At 49.5% G+C, this 21,806-nt stretch overlaps 1 protein-coding gene and 1 long non-coding RNA gene across 2 annotated transcripts in view; one reads left to right on the top strand and one right to left on the bottom strand.

Moving 5' to 3' along the window:
• The window catches only part of LOC309802370, a 105,124-nt gene extending 103,806 nt beyond the window's left edge, over positions 1-1,318 (bottom strand). Inside the window, exon 1 of the long non-coding RNA XR_014293781.1 lies at positions 1,225-1,318. This is a non-coding gene — a long non-coding RNA (uncharacterized lncRNA). The remainder of the gene's footprint in view (positions 1-1,224) is intronic.
• Positions 1-21,806, top strand: part of ANP32A (acidic nuclear phosphoprotein 32 family member A) — a 38,188-nt gene that overhangs the window by 1,352 nt on the left and 15,030 nt on the right. The gene's annotated exons all lie outside the window — the stretch shown is intronic.

Raw genomic sequence — 21,806 nt, 5'->3', positions numbered from 1 at the left:
TTAGCAGACACGCAGCTCCGGGATGGGAGTTTGCCTTCCCGTCGCCCTTATTGATTGGGCAGTAGCGGCAGTACGGCCGGAGGAAACTTACACCGATGGGAACTGGGAGGCTCGGGCAAAAGCCTACCCCTGAGGAGGGGAAAGGTGAGGGTGGGTTACTCGAACGCCCGTTTTTATTTGTCTCCCTCTCGCTTTCAAACACTGTTTTATGTGAGTTGGAGGCTCAGCGGAGGAGACCCCGGGTCTGGGGCGGAGACGCTGGGTGACTCCTCTCGTGGCCCCTCCGGGGACCAGCGGAGCGCGGGCGGGAGGACCCCTCACCCCAGACCCTGTGGCCAGGGTTCCACAGAGTTGGGAGTTTGGGGTAGCACTGTGCGCTGACCTATCGCCCCTCCAGCCCGTTAAAACCCGAATTCCTGGCGCAGGCAGGCCTTGCTTCCTCTTTTCTCTACTTCCTCCCCCAAACCTGAGTGAGACTTTTGAAAACAAGATCCTTTTTGTGCCCCCCCCATCATAACGCAGCTGTGGACTGTAGACGTGCAATGCCTTATGGCGCGCAGGGCGGGGAGGGGGTGGCGGAGGGAGGGGAAGGGTTGCCCGCCGGAGGACGCTGGAGTTTCCGCGAACAATTTGCCGGCGGTTTGCCTTTCTCTGGCCGGTTTCATCCCAGCTTGGACCCCGAGCCAGAGGACTGGGGGGCTGGGTGTGGTGATGGGGGAGGGGGCCGGAGCCGCGGGCTTCCCGCGTACTTTCCGGAAGCCCCCCGTGCGGAGGGGGAAGGGCGCCAAGTAGGGGGCCGGGGTCGCGGCGGCAGGGTGTGGAGGCGCGGTTCGCCCGGCCAACCCTATCACCGCTGCTGGCCAACTGGGAGCGAGATCGAAAGCGGGTCGAACCGGCTCTTTAAACTTCCCGAGTGTGTGCTGGGGGAGGGGAGCGCGCCGCGCCGAACTGGGAGCGATTTCTCACGCTTACGCCCCCTCGCCTTCGAGTCTCCCGGCCCACACGCCTGCCCCCTACCTTGAGGCGGGGTGGGGCGCGGGTGGGGGTGGAGGGGGCACTTTCTGTCCGTTTGCGGAGGAGGGGGAGAAGGCTAGCTAATGAGGGACAAAAGGGGTGAGGGAGGAGAAACTCGGTTTTTTAGACGTTCTTAAGATAAACAGCTCCCAGAGAGCGCCCCCTGCACCCCTCCCTGCCGTGCTCCCCCCAGGGCCCCCACACACCCACCTTCGGAGCCTCTCCCAACTCTGATCCGGGGGCTGGTGGCCACGCCGCGACGCCGAAATAGGACAAGCAGCCATGTTTCCCGGGTCTCGCGCGGCCCGCCCCTCCCCTCCCCCATGGCGCGGCCGGCGCCGAGCGCGGGGCTCCTAATGCGGGCGCCGGGCTCCATGCGGCGCAGGGCGCGGGCCGGCGGCCGGGCGACCCGGCGGCCGGGCCTCGCGCGCGCGGGTCGGGGCGCGGGCGCGCCGGGCTGGCCCCGGGCGGGCCTTTTGGCTACCCGAGCTGGTTTGGAGCTCGAGGTGTTTTATTTATTATTATTGTTTTTGTAACGGCCAGGCCCGCCGGAGGCCGAGCCCGAAGGGCGCCGAGGCGTTACTGGGGGGCAGGGGCGGCCGCCGGGGCCCTGCTCGCCTGTGGCACGACTGCCGGGCGCCGGGCTGCCATTTTGTCACCGTGGCTGTTGTCCCTGGGTGGGGGGGGGGCGCAGACTTGCGCCATCGCCCCGACGGCCCCAGACGTGGAGGCAGCAGGGGGAGCGGGCTCCAGGGACCCCCAGTTGTGCTCTGGGCCCCGATGGGGGTCCCCGCCCCTTGCCAACGGCCTGAGGCTCTGCTGGAGCGTTGCGGCGTCCGTTGCTCTGGGAGGGCGACGATCCTCCCGGCGAGTGCTCCCCCCACCCCCCAGCGCGCTCCCTGCCTCCCCCGCCCCTCTTCTCGCCAGTATTTCGTCCTTCCTCCTGCAGGCGTTTTAGACGTAGTTCAATGTGGCCCTAAAGACGAACGGATCGCCCTGGTGTTTGCTCTTTCTACGGAACTGATAGGAGGGTGGGGGGAGAAATTAAACATGAGGTTTCTTTTGGGGGTGGCGCACGCGACTCTAGCGGCCCTGACTGAAGCCGAGGACAGCGGCCGCTTAGCCGGGAGGGACGAGTTGATGCGTTGGGGAAACGCCCTCCGGGGCTGGGCTCTCCGGGAAGGTAGGTCGCGCTCGGTGTTTCAGGTGGGTGTTGCAGCGCCCTGCTGGCTGCTAGGGGAGGCCCCCTTGCTCTTCCTCTGCCCCTCCCCCTTGTATTTTTGCCCGGGGGAAGGCAGCCACAGTAGTAAATGTAACCCTAAGCCGAAAAGATTAGGGAATAAGGCGTTGCTTTTTAAAAAGTAAATGATGTCTTTTTTTTTTTTTTCTAACTGCCTTTCTCTGGCTGTTGACTGTGAGCCAGGCAAGGCATCGCGTCGCCGGCATCTCTCTGAGACTTTTTAAAAGCTGATATCCATGCTGGTTAAGCACCTCACTGGTTAAACTTTGGTAGACGTCTGCATGGAGACCAGCTTTCATGGCAGTGCCCGGCCAAGGCTGCCCAGGAAGCCAGGTTTAACTTTGACCTTTGGAATACGTCACATCATGTTTTCCAGACTGACTTACTGCCTAATTGGGTTCAAATAGGCTGATATTAACTCCAGTTTATGCAAGCCTACCAGGGATCCAGAGGCAGAAAATTGAGCATGAGTTCTGTATGGACATGGCTTGGTACTGGATTGCTGCTGCTTATGGTACTTTTGAGCCTGAGGGCTTCACGGGGGAGCTGGGTAGTAGAACCACACAGGCCTAAATGTAAATTCCTCGTGTCACAGAGGTAAGATAAGTTAACCTGCCCCTGTGATCTCAGGCCAGTTAATTTAACCTACCTCTTTGATCCTTGGTTTCCTCACCTGTAAAATGGGAATAATCCTATTTAATGAATCAGTGACAAAACTGGCTTGATCTGGCCCTCAGGTGCTCAGTATGTGATAGTGTTATTCTCAGAGAGATAGGGGGGTGTGATGCAGCACAACTTTGGGCATTTCTAGGGTTTAGAGAACAACAATAATAATAGCTGATGCTTGTATAGCACCCATGCTATGCCTGGTACAGTTTTAAGTGGATTACACATATCAGTTAATTTAGTCCCCACAGCAGCACTAGGAGGCAGGTACTATTATAATCCTTACATTAACACAGGAAATCAAGGCATAAAGATGTTATCACAGCCAATCTGTATACTCAACCTCTATACTCCCTCCTCTGAAATACCCTTACTTGTAAGAGACTGTGGGGAAGAGCTTTTTCTTCCTTGGCTTTGAAATATTGCCACCTTATGAGAGAGTTAGAAGACTGGACAGCCTCCTGGTTGAAGATACTGAGGTGGGTGGTCAGGATCAGAGGCTCTCTGGCTTGTCAGTTTTAAGGGGGAGGCCATACATACACTTCCCTAGTTTGGGTTAGCACATCACATCTGGTTAGAATCTGGCCTTTTAGGTGTTGGAGGACACATTTTGAGGAATGAGAAGATAAGCAGGAGCCCCTCAGGCAGTGGTGTGTGTGGGATCATGCGTGTAATGCATTTCCCACTTTTATTTTCAGACAGAAAGCTGAACAGAATTGGCATGTCCTCGGTTTCCAGGACCTAGTTTACTAATAACACTTCATGGGTCATCTCACTTAATCCTCCAACAACTCCTTAAGGATAGGCCAAGCAGGGTGACATCCTTTGTTGTGAGGGTGAATCATCCAGGCTGGGAGAGTAGGTCAAACAGCTGGTAAGCAGCAGAGTTGGGTTCTCCTCCCACTGTAAAACCGGAGGTCCTTAGTTAGACAGTAAGGACTTTGAAAATTGTATAGTCTGTTGGGTCCCAAATGTGGCCCATCACCAGAATCATCCGGGTGCATGTAGAATGCAGATTCCTGGCTCCACTCCTGGACATTGGTTTAGCACAGGCATTGCCAAATTTTGGGTGAACTGCCTGTTTTTGTATCACGAGCTAAGAATGATTTGTACATGTAAACACTGCAATCAGTTTGATGATGTGGAACACTGAATCCCAGTTAAGTGAAATGTTGTCTCCCTTTCCCCCCTGCAAAGAATCATACTTGTTTCCTTGGATGTTTATTAGGAAAAAAATTGTGCTCATTATATGTTTTGAATTTTATCAATAAAAGAATTGTGGAAATTTGTTTTCTTTCATTATAAAAGTGCCTATGTAGTATTGTCAGGTTTTGCCTTTAGGTAAAGTTTACTATCTTGCCCCTTACAGAAAAAGTTCGGTAATCCCTAGTTTAATAGATTGTGAGGAAGGACTTTGGGATCTCAGTTTTTAAATTTTTTTAATTATTAAATTTTTTATTAAGCGTGTAAGAAGCCTTTTTTCTGGGTGGTGCCTTAGGGGTCTTTCCAAGTCCTTTTACATGTGCCTTTTATCTAGTTGATGTCTGGTGGAAATCAGCCTCAATCCATGAACATCCATAAGAAGAAAAATCGTACTTGTTGCTGGTGTAAAATTGAGCATCCCTTCTATCCAGAAGTTATTCTGTGTTACCAACCGAAATTCTTCATCTTGCATATTCAGGATATTTCAAAAGGTTTTTGCATACCTTGTAGTTAAATGGTTACCCTTAAGTTTTAGATGTCTTCTCAGAGCTAGAGGAAAGGAGCTTTGAACTGCAACGGTTTGAGCTTTGAGGTCTGGAAGGTGCAGCAGCTGTGTACCTGGTGGCTGACATCAGAACTTCAGAGCACAGATCACTGAAAAGCACAGATAATCCTAGAATCTCTAGTTTGGGCCTGCTGCTCTTCCACTGTGCATGTTGCCTGGGGAATGTACTAGCAGCAAAGTGGCTTTGAGTTCCAGAGCCCTTCTTTCTACCTCTCTAGCCTCTTGTGCCTGAGCTAATAAGCGGAAGGAATGGATAGAAAATTGGCCAGGCCACGGGAGGAGGCGATAAATCCAAGAGGGTGAATCCCAGTCCCCATAACTGTGGCCTGCACTTTAAGGACAGCAAACTGCAGACCCAGTTCCCTCTCTGGGCCGCTGCTGCACCACCAGCCTCTCAAGGTAATACAGGCACCTTGATTGAGCTTTGGGGGCTGGTCGTCTAGAGCTTCATTTTATATTAATTTTACCACATTGAAATAAAAAACCTCAGGGCTGTTGGGGACCTTTTATGGAGATTGTGTAGGATGCTCATCAGATGTCTCGTTACCACGGTGCCTGCCCTCTAGTCTGGTGTATCCCTTAGGAAAGGAGCAGAGAGCCTGTTGCTGAGTGGTCATGAGCCCTGGTCGAATGAGCTTAGCCCAGTTGTTGAGCCTGATTATGACTTGGTGAAGAGGAGGCTCATTACTCTGGTGTCCAGAGGGGGGACTCCCTTACAGATGTTCGCTCCCATGCACTCCCCTGCAACACACACATTTTGACCTGTCCACCCCCTATTCTAGCTAGTGCTCTAGTCTCCTAGGAAGTACCCTTCCCCAGTCCCCTATCACCACTGCCTTCCTCCCACAAGCAAAGTAGAGAAATAGTGACCTGAGTCTGAATCTTATATTACATTGAAATATAATTATATGACAAATGATAAATACTCAACAATGATGTTTTCATTAAAGAGATGGAGTCTGGCAGGGATGGAGACTTGTGAAGGCATCTGTTATTCCGAACTTCTCATTTAATAAAATGGGTTGAAGCTAGATGAACAAAGCCACCGTTGGTCTGGGCCCCCTTCCCAGACATGGAAGCAGCCTCCCTGCATCGAACCAGTTGTCCTGATGACATTTGTTAACACGAAGCCTGTAAAACAAGATAAGATGTCTTTGTTCACTGGCACTGGGCCCCATCGAGTGCCTCCTGGGCCACACCCTGAAACCCCTGTGTTTTCACTCAAATTTATTTTGTTTCAGCTTCACAGATACCCTGGTGCACACATCTGTTGCCTTCTTTTACCAAAACTTGCTCCAGGTGGCAGATCTAAAAAATGAGTTTACTTAACCCCACTATCACTTACTCTAATGTGGATTAAAGTCTGGGCTATCTTTCCCAGAGGGATTTGCGTTTGGAGATTCCGGTTTGGTGAGGAAATTACCAGAGAACTATTAGAGACTTGGGTGCTCTTCTCAGCCTTGCTATTAACTAACTTGGAGAGTTGTTTGGCCTCTTTGGGCCTCTGTTTTCTCCACTCTAAAATGGGAGTGTTGAGTGAGATCAGTGACTTTCAAACTTTTTGTTCCTATACTAAGAAATATGTTTTACACCACTACACGGTATGTATATGTTGATACATACACAGGTTATCTGAAAAACTGACAGTACGCTCCCTTACTGTGAATAAAACACTTTTATATTCATTAAAAAAAATGCTGGCTTTGACCCATAAATTGATTTCATTACTTGTTAATGTTTGAAAGACATTAAAAGATGAATATTAATGTTCCTTCCCTCACACTCAAATGTTTTGTGGTTTGATTTGGAGGAATGCGGGAATGCCATTTGCAGCTTTGTAAAAACTCTCCACCGAGGGTCAGTAGTGATTCCTCCTGCATTGAAGCCATCTCATCTTGGGTCCTATGTTCTCAAGCTGCTGTCCTAGCCCTTTCCCAACCCAGACCTTCTCACAGCATTATGGAATCATTATCCTAAATTCCTGCCCGGATGGATGCCTTCCAAGTCTCCTGGTTGTGCCAGCAGCCCTCCGCCAAGCATGTTCCTCCACCCCCTTCTCTCTACCCTCACTGCCCCCCCCTTGTCTTTGTAAAATGACAGTGTAATAGTGCCTACCACACAGTCTGGCACAAAGTAAGGGCTCGCTAAACATTAGATGTCATTGTTATTATGGTCTGTTCCTAGAACACCACAGTTGGCATTCACTTAAAAAAAAAAAGTTTACATTATCAACAGACACATTATATCAAAAAGTAACATTTGTTTCAGTGGGGAAAGAGGTTAGAAGCTAGAGATTCAAACCTGCCAGTTGTTTTTCCCCACAAGCAATTCAACAGTGAATGTGTTGTTTCTCTATCTAATGAGTGTAGCTCTAGCATCTAAACATCATGGAACAGCCCCAGCACTGGATTCTAAGGTAGTTTCTGCTGAGGGTAATAACATGACTCTCCCTTTTCCTGGGCAACACCTGGTCACTACCTAAAGCGAGTAATTCAGATTCTACTCCTCAAACTGCCCACCAACCCTCCGCCCCCTCCCTCCCAGCCAACGACCTTCCCCTCACAGAGAAAATGGAAACTTCCTGGTTTCCTAAGAAATTCCTAGACCAAACCTGTGCCCAGCTCAGCTGTCCTTTGGGTCTTACCTGCGCCTGCCTTTCAGTTACCTTTTTCCTCCTGGGCACCTAGCTACTCTCCTTTGGACCCTTCTCAAGCTTGGGGTGTTTCTCCCATCCTAAAGCAGACAGGAAGTGTCCCTTGATCTCCTATCTCACTCTAGCAACTGGCCATCTCTCCCCTTTTACATTCAAACTTCCTGAATTGTCTAACCACCTTCTCCCTTCCCTCACTTCTCTCACACCTCAGCCTCCTCAGCTTCCTAAGCAGCTCCCCAAATCCCAGCAGCCCTCACTGTCTTCTTTTTACATGACTCCTCAGCAGCAGTACTGTATCCCCACCCTTGACCTTCATGAGATACATTCCCCATTACCTCCCCCTTTCTCCGGTATTTCTCCTACAGCTGTGGCCACTCCTCAGTTTCTGCGGTTCTTTGGCCCTTGTCTCTGCAGCCATGAAGTATCGGACTCAGTCAAGCCCAGGCCCTGAGCTCTCTTTTGTTCTGTATTCCCTCCCCACAAAATCTTGTTCTTCCTCACTGACAACTGCAGGTGCTTTGTGGTGCCTGGGGTCTGACGTTTACTGTTAACATCTCCGGCCTGACCTCTTGACTGAGCTCAGGACGCACCTAGTGTCTCCCCCCGAGTGTCCCCAGAGCACCCCACGTTCAGCATGTCCAATGGGAACCCATGGCCTCTGCAACCTCCTCCATCCTCCCCACATGCACACATGTGATCTTTCCATCACAAATCCTGTCATTTCAAAATATCATCCAGCTGATTTCCCCTGCACAAAGCCCCCCTTGAAGCCATGCTTCAAACTTGTCAGAATGATCTTACCAAAATGCAAGTGTAATCGTGTACTTAAAATACACCATTGTCCTTAGGATAAAGCCCAAAAGCCTTAATAAGACCAACAAGGGTCCTGCATGGTCTGCCTCTTACTCTCATCTTTCTCCTCACCCCCCTTTCCCACTGCGCTGGCCTCACTCACTACCGTTTACGCTCTCAAATCTACTCCACTCTGGAACTGCCACCATTACTTCCCTAGCATCTAATCATCTTTATGATCTCCTTCATCCGATATCCCTCCTCAGCTCTAGGTCTTCTTTTGTTCTAAAACTCTTATAGAAATTTCCTTCAAAGAGCTTCAGTTTGTAATTAAACATTCCTGCGTGTGTTTGAAATGGCATCTCTGTCCCCGTGTAGCCGGTAGGCTGCATGATTGATGGGACCAGTTTGGGCTCAGCAGTGCACTTGGCACGTGCCAGGCATTGTAGAAGTATTGGTTGAGTGAAGGAGCCATGGTCCTTGCACGTTCTTGTCATTTTCTTCACCCACGGTCTGGTGAGCCAATCACGAAGCCACTGAAACAAAGCATCCGAAACACCACTGTGGTTTGGTGTCCTCAGCTTTCCCAGGGTCAGTGTGAGCTCCTGCCTCTGGGTGGCTGATTCACACTTTCTCAGCTTAGTGGTCTTCACGTTTTTCTGGGTTTTATATCCCGTGCTGGTAAAAAATTTGAACCTGAGCCCTGACCCCGGTGTGTCTCACTTTAGTTAGGAATTATTCACATACACTGCCTATAAATATGTACATTGTAAAACTACACCAAAAAATTAAAATTTAAGAGGTTAAGTTAAAAAATATTAAAAGTCCGAGGGTTTTCTTCCTTCAGCCCCGTGGATTGTCTGGGGATGATCCACTTAGGAGACCACTCCTCCAGTCAGTTGCCTTTTTTTTTTTTTTTGAATTTTATTTTACTTATTTTTTATACAGCAGGTCCTTATTAGTTATCTATTTTATACATATATGTCAATCCCAGTCCCCCACCACCACCACTCCCGCCACCACTTCCCCTCCTTGGTGTCCATACGTTTGTTCTCTACATCTGTGTCTCTGTTTCTGCCCTGCAACTGGTTTGTCTGTACCATTTTTCTAGGTTCCACATATATGCGTTAATATATGATATTTGTTTTTCTCTTTCTGACTTACTTCACTCTGTATGACAGTCTCTAGATCCATCCACGTCTCTACAGATGACCCAATTTCGTTCCTTTTTATGGCTGAGTACTATTCCATTTGTGTGTGTGTGTGTGTGTGTGTGTGTGTGTGTGTGTATACACACACACCACATCATCTTTATCCATTTGTCTGTCGATGAGCATGTAGGTTGCTTCCGTGACCTGGCTATTGTGAATAGTGCTGCAATGAACATTGGGGTGCGTGTGTCTTTTTGAATTATGGTTTTCTCTGGGTCATATGGTAATTCTATTTTTAGTTTTTTTAAGAACCTCCATACTGTTCTCCATAGTGGCTGTGTCAGTTTACATTCCCACCAATAGTGCAAGAGGGTTCCCTTTTCTCTACACCCTCTCCAGCATTTGCTGTTTGTAGATTTTCTGATGATGCCCATTCTAAATGGTGTGAGGTGATACCTCATTGTAGTTTTGATTTGCATTTCTCTAATAATTATTGATGTTGAGCAGCTTTTCATGTGCTTCTTGGCCATCTGTGTGTCTTCTTTGGAGAAATGTCTCTTTAGGTCTTATGCCCATTTTTTGATTGGGTTGTTTGTTTTTTTAATATTGAGCCGGTCAGTTGCTTATTTTATTTTCAATTTGGTTGCGAAAGTTCACGGCATACAAGAAATGCCTGTGCCTTATTAACTGCCCTTTCCTTATTAAGATCCTCCTCGCCCTGGTGTTGATGGGTAGGAGTGGAGAGCATTCTTAGCCCTTCTTTGATAAGCAGGGAAGATCCAGTGGTCTGCCTGAGCTCCCCAGCAAATTGCCCCATGTCAGCTGGGTGCTGCCTGGTCAGGCTGTGTGCACAGACCCTCCCAAGTTCCCTCAGGTCGTCCCTTGGAATCCAGTAAAGCCAACACCTGGGCTGCTCCTGAAGATGCTTGGAATAGCCCAGAAGCGCCTGAGATGAGAGGATTCCATCAGCCATAGACTTCAGCTGGTCATTGCAGCGGGGGGAGGAGGCTTTCTCCTGCTTATCCCTCAGGCTGGAAGTAAGTCAAAGGCAGGATCTGTGCGGGCCAGAGGGAAACCTGGAGGAGAGAAGCCTGCCGGTGTTCCTGTGTGTTTTTGTGGGGCACCATCAGCAAGGTTGTGCCAGGACTCTGCAGTCAGAAGTGCCCAGAAGGTCTGGATCGGTGGATTCTGCTGCCTCTTGCAGAAGGCGTGAGTGAGTGAGAGAGAGTCCTGAGTGAGTGGAGGCTGGGGGAAGCACAGCCCTTATAGTAAATTTAAAGGGATTAATTGTAGATTTCTTCAGGGGCATGCATCCTGAGGAGAGACCCATCCCACATAATGTAACCAGCTTTCCCCTGAGCTGTTGGCCTCACCAACAGGCCCAAATGATGTGGCTGTGGAGGGGAGGGTGAGGGGAGCCCACTTTCACTGACATGGGCTGCGTGCGCAGCCTCCAGGATGATGCACGGGGCTTTAGGAACGCTCCGTAAGTATCCTTGTAGCAGGTAGAGTTCATTGAATCTAGTTACTTATGTCCTGGGCTGGGGGGCCAAGGGATATGAACATGGGGGAGCAGGTTACAGAAAGCTGGTACTTACTGCCCGTTTCTGTGGTGGAGCTGGGGAGGCATATATATATATATATATATATATATATATATATATATATATATATATATATATAAACACAGCACATAGGCAGGAGGAAAGGTGTGTGGTTGGTAAGGCAGATTTCAACCCCAGCTGTGTATCAGAACCACCAGGGGAGCATTTTGAGAAATTCCCAGGCTCTACCCAACTCCCGGAGTCAGTCTCCCAGGGTGGTGCCCAGTCTGTGTATTTTTAGAATGCTCTAAAGGGGTTCTCTAAAGCAAAGTTGGAAGCTGCCACATTGAGGCAGGGTGCAGAACTTCACAGCGGGTAGGAAGAAGTAAGCTAAGCGGATGTAAGAGAGAGGAAAATGGAGCATGGAAAACAGGAGATTGGAAAGGATGCAGGATTTAAGCTGCTGAGGTGCTGGGACCCCGTCCTCGGCCTGCTCACTGTTTCCCCCTGCCAGCCCCACCCACCATGGCCACACACATTTCACACGTGCCCAGATTCCTGCTCATCACACTTGTGAGTTTTCATTTACTTGTATCTCATGAGGCTGCTGAGTGCTAAGTGGGATTTATTGAGCAAGGCTGGACTTGGCCCATCGTTGATCTCCAGGGGACTGAGGCCAGTGGGCATTTTGTGAAAAGGAGGGGACCAAAGGGCCAAGCAGTCAGATGTACTGGGCTGTGCCGGGGACTGCTGAGCCCTGTGGGTGGAGGATATCTAGTAGGTTATGTTTTTAAGCCTCAGTTGCCTCATCTGTAAAATGGTGACTAACACTAACACCTGCTTCCCAGGGGCTGTTGTCAGGACTGAAAGAAATAAGGTTCATGCCAGGTGTGTGTTGTGGACAGCCCCTGAAGATTAGTAGATTCTAACCAGCCTGGGCTTGATTGAGCTGTTGGAATGAGGGGGAGCCAGCCCGGCTAAAGAAGGCCCTTGCTCGGTGTCTGAGCTTGTGTGTGGTGGGAATACTTCTTGCGAGAGCTGTCTTTGCCTGCCTCAGAAGGAAGCCTCACTTGGAGCTGCTCAAGCAGGTGGGCGAGGGCAGGAGGCATCCCAAGCAAGGGACAGAGCCCCCAGTTTCTTGTTGAGGTGGGGCTGGAGCTACGTCAGCCAAGCTGCAGACATCCCCTGCCCCAGGGCCTCCCTTCCCATCGTGGGGTAGGGGTTAGAGGCTCTCTACCTGGCATGCTCTGTGCCAGCAGCCCCTCCTGCCTCTCATCTCCCCTCCTGGCTACAGAATTCTGGGTCTGCCCCGCTCAGGCCTTTATCTTTCATCCAAACAGCTCCTGAGAGGTCTCCAGGGAGTCTTCCTTGACTCACTGGAGGAAGGGGAGCAAATTATGTCCATCCCAGGTGATGTCGAGAGGTAAAGTCCCCAGGATTTCTAGGTCATGCAGCAGTGTTCCCCTCTCCACTAATTCTTGGATCACCTCCTTAGGGTGTGCATGGTGGCCCGTCTCTCCTTGGATTAGTCAGTGTCCCTTTATTCCCCCCTGCCGGAGGGCAGCGCTGACGGTTTGCAGAGCCCAGCACAGCTCCCCTGTAGCTGGGTGCATCAGGAAGGCACTGTGATGATGTCATGTGGCCTCCAGCCTCCCGCCTGGCTGCCAGTGGGAAGGATCTGTCTGTTCTGGCACAGGGGCCTGTTCCATATGGAGGGCCAGGAACAGGCCATTGCAGTCACTCGGGGCGTTACTTGCACTGCTGCACGTCGCCCTTTCCCCATGGAGATTCGGGTGTATGCCGGTGCAGCCCAGGGAGAGTGGGCAGGCGTGGACTTGAGTAAAGCTCCCCAGCTGTCTGGGAGGCCTGAAGAAGCCTCTGCAGAGGTTGGCCTGTTGCCATAATGAGTGGTTCTCCTCTGAGCCCCCATCTAGTTTGCGATTCCATTGCAGACATGCCTTTGTGAGTCTCGGTTAAGAGAGCTGGTGTGTCTGTACATTGAGGTGTGGTCTGGGAGTCTGGGGAGGCTTCTAGGGTAGGGCCCTCCGGGGGCTGCTGTGTGGGGTGAGGTAGAGCAGCCAATCTAGGAGGAGAAATGGAATGCTGGCTTCTTAAAAGCGAGGGGGACTTGGTTCAGGGCAGACAGCTGGCCTCTGTAGACACTCAGGAATCTTCCCTCAGATCCCGTGGCCAGTGTGGTCATTGTCAGGAGTGGTCACCCAGGAGGGTCAGATGTGAGAGTGAAAAAGCACCTCCGAACTTGACCTGTGGCCTTAGACTCCAGCGAGGTCTGAATCCCGGTTTGAGGTGCCCACTGTGCTGGAAACCAGACTTGTATTGGGCGCATGGCGTGCCAGCCCCAGGAGGCTTATGATGGCCATAGACGTCCCTGATGATGAGCAGCACTGGCCAGCTCGTGCCTGATGTTAGCCAGAGTTGTGAGGGTGATTTCTGAAGATAGAAAATACTGTGGAGGGTCATTCATTTCCACATATGGATTGAATGCCCGCCCTGTGTCAGGTTCTTTCCTGAACATTCCGGATACAGCAGTGAACAGGACAAGGACAGTATCTGGGCTGCCCATGTGGGGCTTCCATTCCGTCGAGGGAGACCATCAATAAGTTAAGCAAAGGCACGACTGCTGGTGTGATAGGTCCCATGAAGACAGATAAAGCTGTGTTAAAGGGGATAGGTGATCCAGGAAGGCTTCTCTGACACAGTGGCATTTGAGTAGAGGCTCAAGTAACCTACACTGGACTTCTGCCCCCCCGAGCTAGCAACTTAGAATGTCTGATTTGGAAGCACCTACAAATCATCTTGCTGAGGAGCAAGCTGAGGCCCAGCGAGGTTAAGATGAGAATTCATGAGCTAATGACATGATACAAAAGAGTGACAAACTATAACTGGCCAGTACTCTCTGCTCTCAACCTTATGCCTTTCCCCAGACCAGCTGACCCTCTGCCTTTTCGTCCCATAACGTCTTTTATCATCCTCTTGAGGCTCGCACTTTAAAAGATTGGTACTTCCAAATTGCGTTCTTCAACAATAGTAGATTTATCTTCTCATTTGTGGCTGGTGTGTTGTGGGGTGGGGAGCAGGAACACATCTGTAACTGCCAGTCAGCCCCCCAGGCACGGCCTCACCACCGGGAGCTGGTTATGCTCCTGTCTCGGCAGAGATGAGGCCCGGTTTGGGTAACCACAGGCTCTCGCTTCCTTTCACGGTGGGATTTCTATCAATCCTTCTGAAATAGCAGAATTTCTTGAAGGACCCCTGTTGGTACTCTTCGGATTCCATCTGGATTTTTCAGGCCCTCCCCACCTGGTTTGGGGGGCCAAGTGCCTTTGAGTGGGCAAGGGGGACCCTGCCAGAGCCTCTGATGAAGGATAATAAGGCAGAACTCAGAGGCCCCGGAGCTTATTTTAGGGAGAGAAACCCACAGTTAAGTCAGATCACAAATCCAGCCATGACCCACCCTCTCCCAAGGACCGGGATGAGCCTTAATTGGCTGATAGTTTTCATCTAGAAGCAGGCGTCCTGCATGAATATGAAAGGAGCTTCTGGTGAAGTAAGACTTCATTAATCAGCCTGCTAGGAGCCTGGCTTCCCAGTATTATGGGGGCTGGGTAATTTGATGCCTCCTATTCTGCTTTGAGCTTCTAAAGGAAAGGCACTAGATTTTCATCTTTTTGCTAAGTATGGAGAGAAAGTAGTATCTTTTGTATGTGTTTTGTTTGTTTTTAACTGTTGTGGTGTCTGGCACATAGGTACTCATTTGTTCTTATTTAATCTATACAGAAACACTACAAAATGAATGGGATTATTCCCACTTTAGCAGATGAGGGAAGTGAGGCTCAGAAAGCTAGTGAACTAGCTCAGGGTCACATAGTACTGAGGAGCTGTGCTGGCTGCAAAGCCAGGTCATTGGCTTCAGAGCAATGCATGGAACCTTGCATCTTAACTTTGACCTCTTGCCTCCTCTCAGCTACTTTTGGGGCTGCTGTTAATATGGAAATACTCTACACTCCTGACTTCCATTTCTTTCTTTTCCCTGCTGCATCTGTTCCCCCAGGAAAGCAAAACAGATGATGCCAGAATTTCAGATTTTTAAAAGTGTATTATTGTGAAATAGAACACATTTAAAAGTAAACAAATGTGAGGTTCAGTGATTTTTCTCCTTTAGATTTTTTATTTTTCCTTTAAATGATTATTTTACACTGTCAGGGAAATCCCAACAAAATCAACTTTCCATGTGCCTATCCTTGCCTTTCTGTGCCAGGGTCTTAATAAATATGTCTGGGTTTCCACTGACAGCTCAGATGTACTTCAAACATGAGGGCTTGTGCACACAAATGAGAAATGTACCCAGGATACCTCACAGTACGAAAGAGGGTTTGGAAGATGGGAGAAGGCCAAATCATTCTCCAATACAAGTGGGCTAAGACGTAATTAGGGGCTTGGGTGCTGCCTCAGAAACGAATAGTGCATTCCAACCTTCTGTAAGGAAAGTGTTGTGAACGGGCATGGCGGTGAGTGCCATGTGTTTTGCCTAGAACACCTCGCTGCCCTTGCCATCAGTAAGACCCCTTCTGGGACAGGAGTTAGGCTTATCCCTTGTTGAGCACCTGCTCCGAGCCTTGCTTCGTGTTAGGTACTTAGCAAGCATTACGTTTTGATCCTTTAGAACGCCCCCTACAGTGCAGGTCTGGCCACCCTGTTACCAGACAGGGAAACAAGCCCACAGAGGTCAGGTGGCCTTCAAGGCACACTGAACTTGCCCGTGTGCTGTAGCAGTTCCTACTGCTTGTCTATCCCAGACTGAACACTCTGGGGGCAGAAGGCAAGGATACCTTTATCGTTGGAGCCTGGAGCAGTGCCTAGCATTTGGTAGGTTCTAAGTAGTAGTATTGAACGGATGCAGGCGAGGTAACTTGTTCACACAGGTACAGTGGTGAGCCCATTAGATTCTAGAACTCCCAGTCTATGACTGCTGCCCTGCAGGTCAGAAGTGGGGTCTGATTCCAGCTCTTTGGTTAATAAGCTGGGTGAATGCAAAATGACATATGTGCCAGCTTATCTATATTGCAACGTTATAGCAAAAGATTGGAAGTAACTCAAATACTCATCAAATAAGGGACTGGTTAAGAAAAATGATGGCACATCCACACAACGGAACACAATGCAAATAAGAAACAAGGACTTTTTTTGCATACTGTATATTACACAAACTTCATGAAAAAAGGCAAGGCAAAGGTTAATATATAATATGTTAATTTGGTATAAAAGAAAAACAAGATTCTTCTCTTTTTTTTTTTTTGCTGTGTGTTGGGTCTTCACTGCTGTGTGCGGGCTTTCTCTGGTTGCAGTGAGCGGGGGCTACTCTTCCTTGCAGTGCGCAGGCTTCTCATTGAGGTGGCTTCTCTTGTTGCAGAGCAGGGGCTCTAAGGCGCGTGGGCTTCAATAGTTGTGGCATGCAGGCTCAGTAGTTGTGGCTCGCAGGCTCTAGAGCACAGGCTCAGTAGTTGTGGCACACGGGCTTAGTTGCTCTGTGGCATGTGGGATCTTCCCAGACCAGGGAACCCGTGTCCCCTGCATTGGCAGGCGGATTCTTAACCACTGCGCCACCAGGGAATCCCGAAAAATAAGATTCTGAATTTGTTTGTGTATGTATAAACAAACTCTGGAAGGATTTTTAATGGGTGGAATAGTTACTGGAGAGGACGAGAAGGAGAATTAACTGTATATATTGAGAATGATTGTGTTACTTATTCAAAAAATTAAAAAGAAGAAAACAGAAGTGGCTTTGGACTAGCTAGTCTATGTATCTGGGCTTCAGTCTCCCCATCTGTAGTGAGGTGATTGGATTAGATCAAGGCTTCATGTGGATGGCATGGTGTATATATTGTGTATATTGTGTATCTCTGGCTTTCATGGGCTTTTCCAGGAGCTGCTGACCCTGTCCTAGGATGATCTGCGGACCCTTCTTTCATTGGTGGCCTGGACTTGGATCAGCTCAGGCTGTTGGAGAAAGACTGGGGTGAGGCAGAGAGCCAGGAGCCTTCTGCAGCGGGGTCGGACCTAGTTCCTGTCCCCATTCCTGGGACTTTATCCTCTGAACACCCTGCCCTGATGTGACTCAGTTGGTTCTTCCCCTAAATGAAGGATTAGAGAAAAGAGAGACTGTTCTGGAGCATTCTGGCAAAGTGCTCCAATTTAATAGGAAGAAAGAAAAATGGCAGCATGTTTTCCCAGGTTATTTTTAATGCTTTTCAGTTCAGCAAACACTTATTGTGAGCTAAGTACAAGGCAGTATGGGGGAACCAGCTACATAACACCTCCTCTCTGCTCTCTGGGGTCCAAATTTTGGGTATGAAACTTGCTCATAAAATTCCTCCTGGTACCCTCCAGGACAGCACGGTTTACCTCGTCCGGTCCCACAGAGATTTTGTGGGATTGGTAGGGATTCTTCTCTTCATTTTACAGATGAGGAAATTAAGTCTCAGTGAAGTCTTGCCCAAAGCCACACAGTTCCTAAGTGGTAAAGCCTGGAACCAAATCACATTTTCTGTCTACTTCTCATGCACCCAAACACTCATAAGCAAAACCTTCTGCCATAGGATATTCCCCAGGGGTGTAGCCGAGGCCCGTTTCTACTGGGAAACATTGGGTGAACACAGTCCTGAGTAAAGCTCCTTTTTTCCTCTAAGGAAAGGCAAGAGAAATCTCAGGCTTGTGGTCAGGTCTTGGGTCTTACCCCCTTTGCTGTGGTCCAAACAATTCTGACTTACCCTGCTTGGGAAACCCATCACTCTGCCACCAGTTAGGTGCAGAACGTCCCATGGGTGTGCACGAGTGTGTGTGACAGAGCCTTCTCCCCACCCCTTTCTCACTCCACCACTTCCTTTCCTTCCCTTCCACAAATTCCGTTACCACCACCTGTCATCCTAGCTGTTCCCCAAAAGGACCAAGCATGTTCCCTGCTCAGGGTCTTTGCCCTGGCTGTTCCCTCTGCCCTCTTCACATGGCTTCAAGTCCCCACTGAAAGCTCAGCTTGGATCAGCCTTCCATGGTATGCTTTGTAAAGTCCTCTCTCGTCATGATCTCTGTTCTTTGCCCTTCTTCCCTTTGTAGCATTTATATATGTTGTTTATAGACATATACACTTATTGGCTTATTATCTCACTCCTCCACTAGGTTGTAAACCCGGGGGCTAGGCACCCAGTTTTGGTCTCTGCTGTTTGGTCACTGCCTAGCACAGGTGCCCAGCATCTGACAGATACTCTGTTGATATTGTTGAATGAGTAAATCGGGCCTGTGGCCTAAACATGTAATGCTTCTTTAAAGAGGAAAGAATCAATCATAGCGTTTTAAGAGGTGAAAAGACCCAAGGCTCATCTCTTCTGCAGGACTTCATCATACAATATTATTAATTCATTTAATAATTGTTCAGTGCTGTTTATATGTACGGTTCTTTGCAGACAGTCACTGAGCAGTCTCCAATGTGTATGCTTACTGGGACAGGGGGATCACAGATTTTCTTAGAACAGCCCATTCTTTCGTGGGACAGCTGTAAAGATTTAAGCACCCTCTTATGTTTTACGTTGGGCCGAAAACTACCTATTTGTAATTCCTGCACACTGATCTTAGCTCCTTGAGCTGCTGGAGAACACAGAATAAATGTACTTTTATTTGCATACGACTCTCCTTCAAATAGTTGGAGAGAGAGAGCTATCATGAGTCACTGCCGCCTCTGGCCTAAACATTACTAGTTCCTTCCATTGTTCTTCTAGTGTCACGGTTTTCAGAAGCCTTCCCACCCTTGTCACCTTCTTCAGGTTTGTTCTGCTTCAGGTGTTGGAGTTTCTGGTTTGGTCCCATCAGAGCAGAGTGTTCTGGGACGGCCTTGTCCCAGAGGTGTGTTGGCCACCTTGGCGGGGACCTCCTTTATGAGCTTCTGATGAAGACTAAAATCTCTAGGCTCTTTTTTTTTTACATCGTCTCTATTTATCTAGCCCCTCCCTGACTCTTCAAGAATCATGAAGGTTTTTGTTTTGTCTTTTTTTTTAGCATTTTAAGATTAAAGCAGCTGTAAATCTGTGAACAGCAATGAATTCAACATGTACTATATTTTAAAAAACAGTAAATATAGGTAAATTCTATCACCAAGATCTAGGTGAAGAGGGTGGAACTATGGAAGTAATGAAAAACCCACAGAGCCTTTAACGTTCTCCTTTCTGCCCCCTTTTTGACTGCCTGTGTCCTTTTCCCAGTGTCCATCTGTCCCCCCCGCCCTCCATGTCCCATCCCTCTCCCCTCCTTCCAGCAGCCCCTCGCCTCCCCTTTCTTCCTTGCTCTCATTCCATTGCCTCCTGTTTTCCCCCTTCTAGCTAGTAGCATATGGAACTAACATTACTCCTTAGCATTTCCTGCACATCACCAATACTTTTACCATAAGCACTTAATTTCCAGACTAAGGCAAGCTGCACATGTCACATTTCTCTAAGGGAGCAAGAGATTAAATTCCTTCTTATGTGTGACCCTTGGCTTAATTTGTTTTGTGGTCTTGGATAGAAAAAACTTTCAGTCCCCAGCTTTAGGTTCTTTTGCATGATTGGTTCCCTTTTCTGCCCAAATCAGCGGTTTCCGATTGGTGGTTGGACACGAGGGCTTCAGTGCCATGGTGTTTGCTCGGCTTCTGTCATTGCCAGTGTGGCTGTCATTTTGGTAGAGGTGGCAGGGAAGGAGGCCAAGGTCGAGGGTTTCTTCTCTGAGACCACTTAGCCCTCCCTGGCCTCTTCTGCCCTGCCAGCCCTCCGGGATGCATGGAGAGGCAGGCAGGGGTCAGGGAGGAGGGCTGGGTTCAGGCCTGGGGCTCTTTTCCTAACAGCTGTTTTCTTTCTCCTACTCCGTTTCCTCTTGCTTCAAGGAGTTCACCATGGAGAGGCCTGTGTCTTTGGGGTGTGGGCCCTAAGTTAAGAGGCTTAAGAAATGGCCCAAGGTTTGGTTCCATAAAGGGCTAACTGTGTGACCTTGGGTGAGTCACGATGTTGGTTTCCACCTGGCTTTGTTAGTTGCCTGAGGAGCTGGACTGGATCCAGTGGTTCCCTAGAGGTGCGATGAGGGATCCTTTAGTTCTCTGAAGCGCTTTTCTAAAGCCAACTGGAAATTTGGCAGGGGCCCATACGAGGGCTGTGGGAAGTGTCTCAGCCCGAGTCTGAAGGCATGGTGTCTTAGATGGGCTGTGCTGTTCGCCTGGGCTGGGTAGGGGCTGTGAACTGCTGGCCTATGGATCTCTGTGTGGTGAAGCTGAGGAAATGAATTAACTTCTGTTTTGCAGACCATTCTTCCACTTGGTCCCTGGCGAGTGGGTAACTGTCACCATCCACACCAGACCCACGGCAGAGACCCTGGGCTGTGTCCTATTTTCAGACCCTGCTGACTCAAGGACTCTGGTGGGATTTCCACAAGTGGTCCCAGCCCAGCTGGGCTCAAATCCCTGAAATTGATTTCAGGAACCCAAATCAGCCATATCAGGGCAGTTGGGACAGGGGGCCCAGGGAGCCATTTTTGTATCGTTTTGTTGATTTGCCCGAGAGTGGAGTTAGTGGAGTGCTTTGCTTCCAAAAGTGATTAAGGGGTCAGAGCCATTGCCCTCCCCTGCTCCATCCTTTCCTCTTGAGTGACCTGGTCCAGTTTGACCACTTAGCCAGCCCCTCTGGGCAGGGCACCAGCAGGGGACACCAAGACCTCAGACCATAGCAAGGCTGTGTTTGGAGGGGAGACCACAGGATGAAAGACTGCCAGGCATCCTGTGACTGAGCCATGGTTCTCTGAGGGCCCTGGTAGGTGGACAGGGACAGTTTCCAGGGGGTGGGATCCAGTTGTCTGTGGATTCAATGAGGTGATGCCTGGGGAAGCACTTTGTAAACTGTAACGTGGGGAAGAAATGCCAGGTGGTGTCACTGTGTTTGCTGCCAATCAGGGAGGCTGGCAGAGGGGTGAGGCAGGGACAAACTTGAAAAGAGGCACAGGGTTTTAGGGGACATTGATGGTCGGGGGGCTGGGAATTCTCCCCTGGATTTGGCACTTGACTCCCTTGGCCATTAGAGGCTTTTGGACAAGGAGTGATGGGCCATGATATGGCATGATCAAAACAGCATTTTGGGAAGGTTGCCCAGGATGTACCCCCTCTGCTCTCTGGGCCTTCCTCTTCACTCTCCTCAGGGCTCTTCTGTTGCATGGGGCCAGTGCTGTGGCTCTTGGATCATCATGGATGGTGTGGTTTTTTATGAACCACAGGATTGCACAGCAGGCAGTAGGACCACATGTGTTGAGATACCTGCTCCAAGCTGTCCTGTAAGGTGGCAGGCATCAGATGCCAGACTCCAACATTTGGAACCCAAAACCTTGAGCCCTGGAGGCTGTTTTTATGATCCCGGTGTGTTTTAAGTGACTACATGATTGACTTTCGCATTTCAGTAATTATCCGGGATAATTGCCCGGCGGCCCAGATTTCCTTTTTGGCGTCCCTCAATGCGATGAATCCTGGGCTCCTCTGGCCCATAAAATCTCCCACCTCCTTTTGGGGAACAATGATTGAGTTTGGATGTGGGGCAGGACTAAAAGTGGGTGGACCCACAGAATTTTGAAACTAGAGGGGATCTCGTGTCTCTCTATCCAGTGTGCGGATTCGGGGACTGTAGAAGCCCAGAGAGTGTGGATGTGACTCCCCACGCGGCACATCGCAAGTTAGTGGCAAAGTGGGCCCAGAGTCCAGGTCATCAGACTGCCTGATGAGCATCCTTTGCACCAAACCTCCGTGCTTCTTGTCCCTCTTCCTTCCCCTGGTCACCATTCAAACACTGCCTGCTGGGACTGCGCCTTCACTGGGCTCTGCTTCCAACTCCTGCTTCTCACACCTTCCAGTACCTGCTGAAGGTAGCAAGGGACAGCCAGTTAGAAGATGCAGCCTGCTAGA

This window comes from Mesoplodon mirus (genome assembly GCF_964341445.2).
Source record: "Mesoplodon mirus genome assembly, chromosome: 4".
Classification (NCBI taxonomy): Eukaryota; Metazoa; Chordata; class Mammalia; order Artiodactyla; family Ziphiidae; genus Mesoplodon; species Mesoplodon mirus.
Note: the sequence above shows the minus strand (reverse complement) of the source record. Positions and strands in the feature narration are given on the sequence as shown.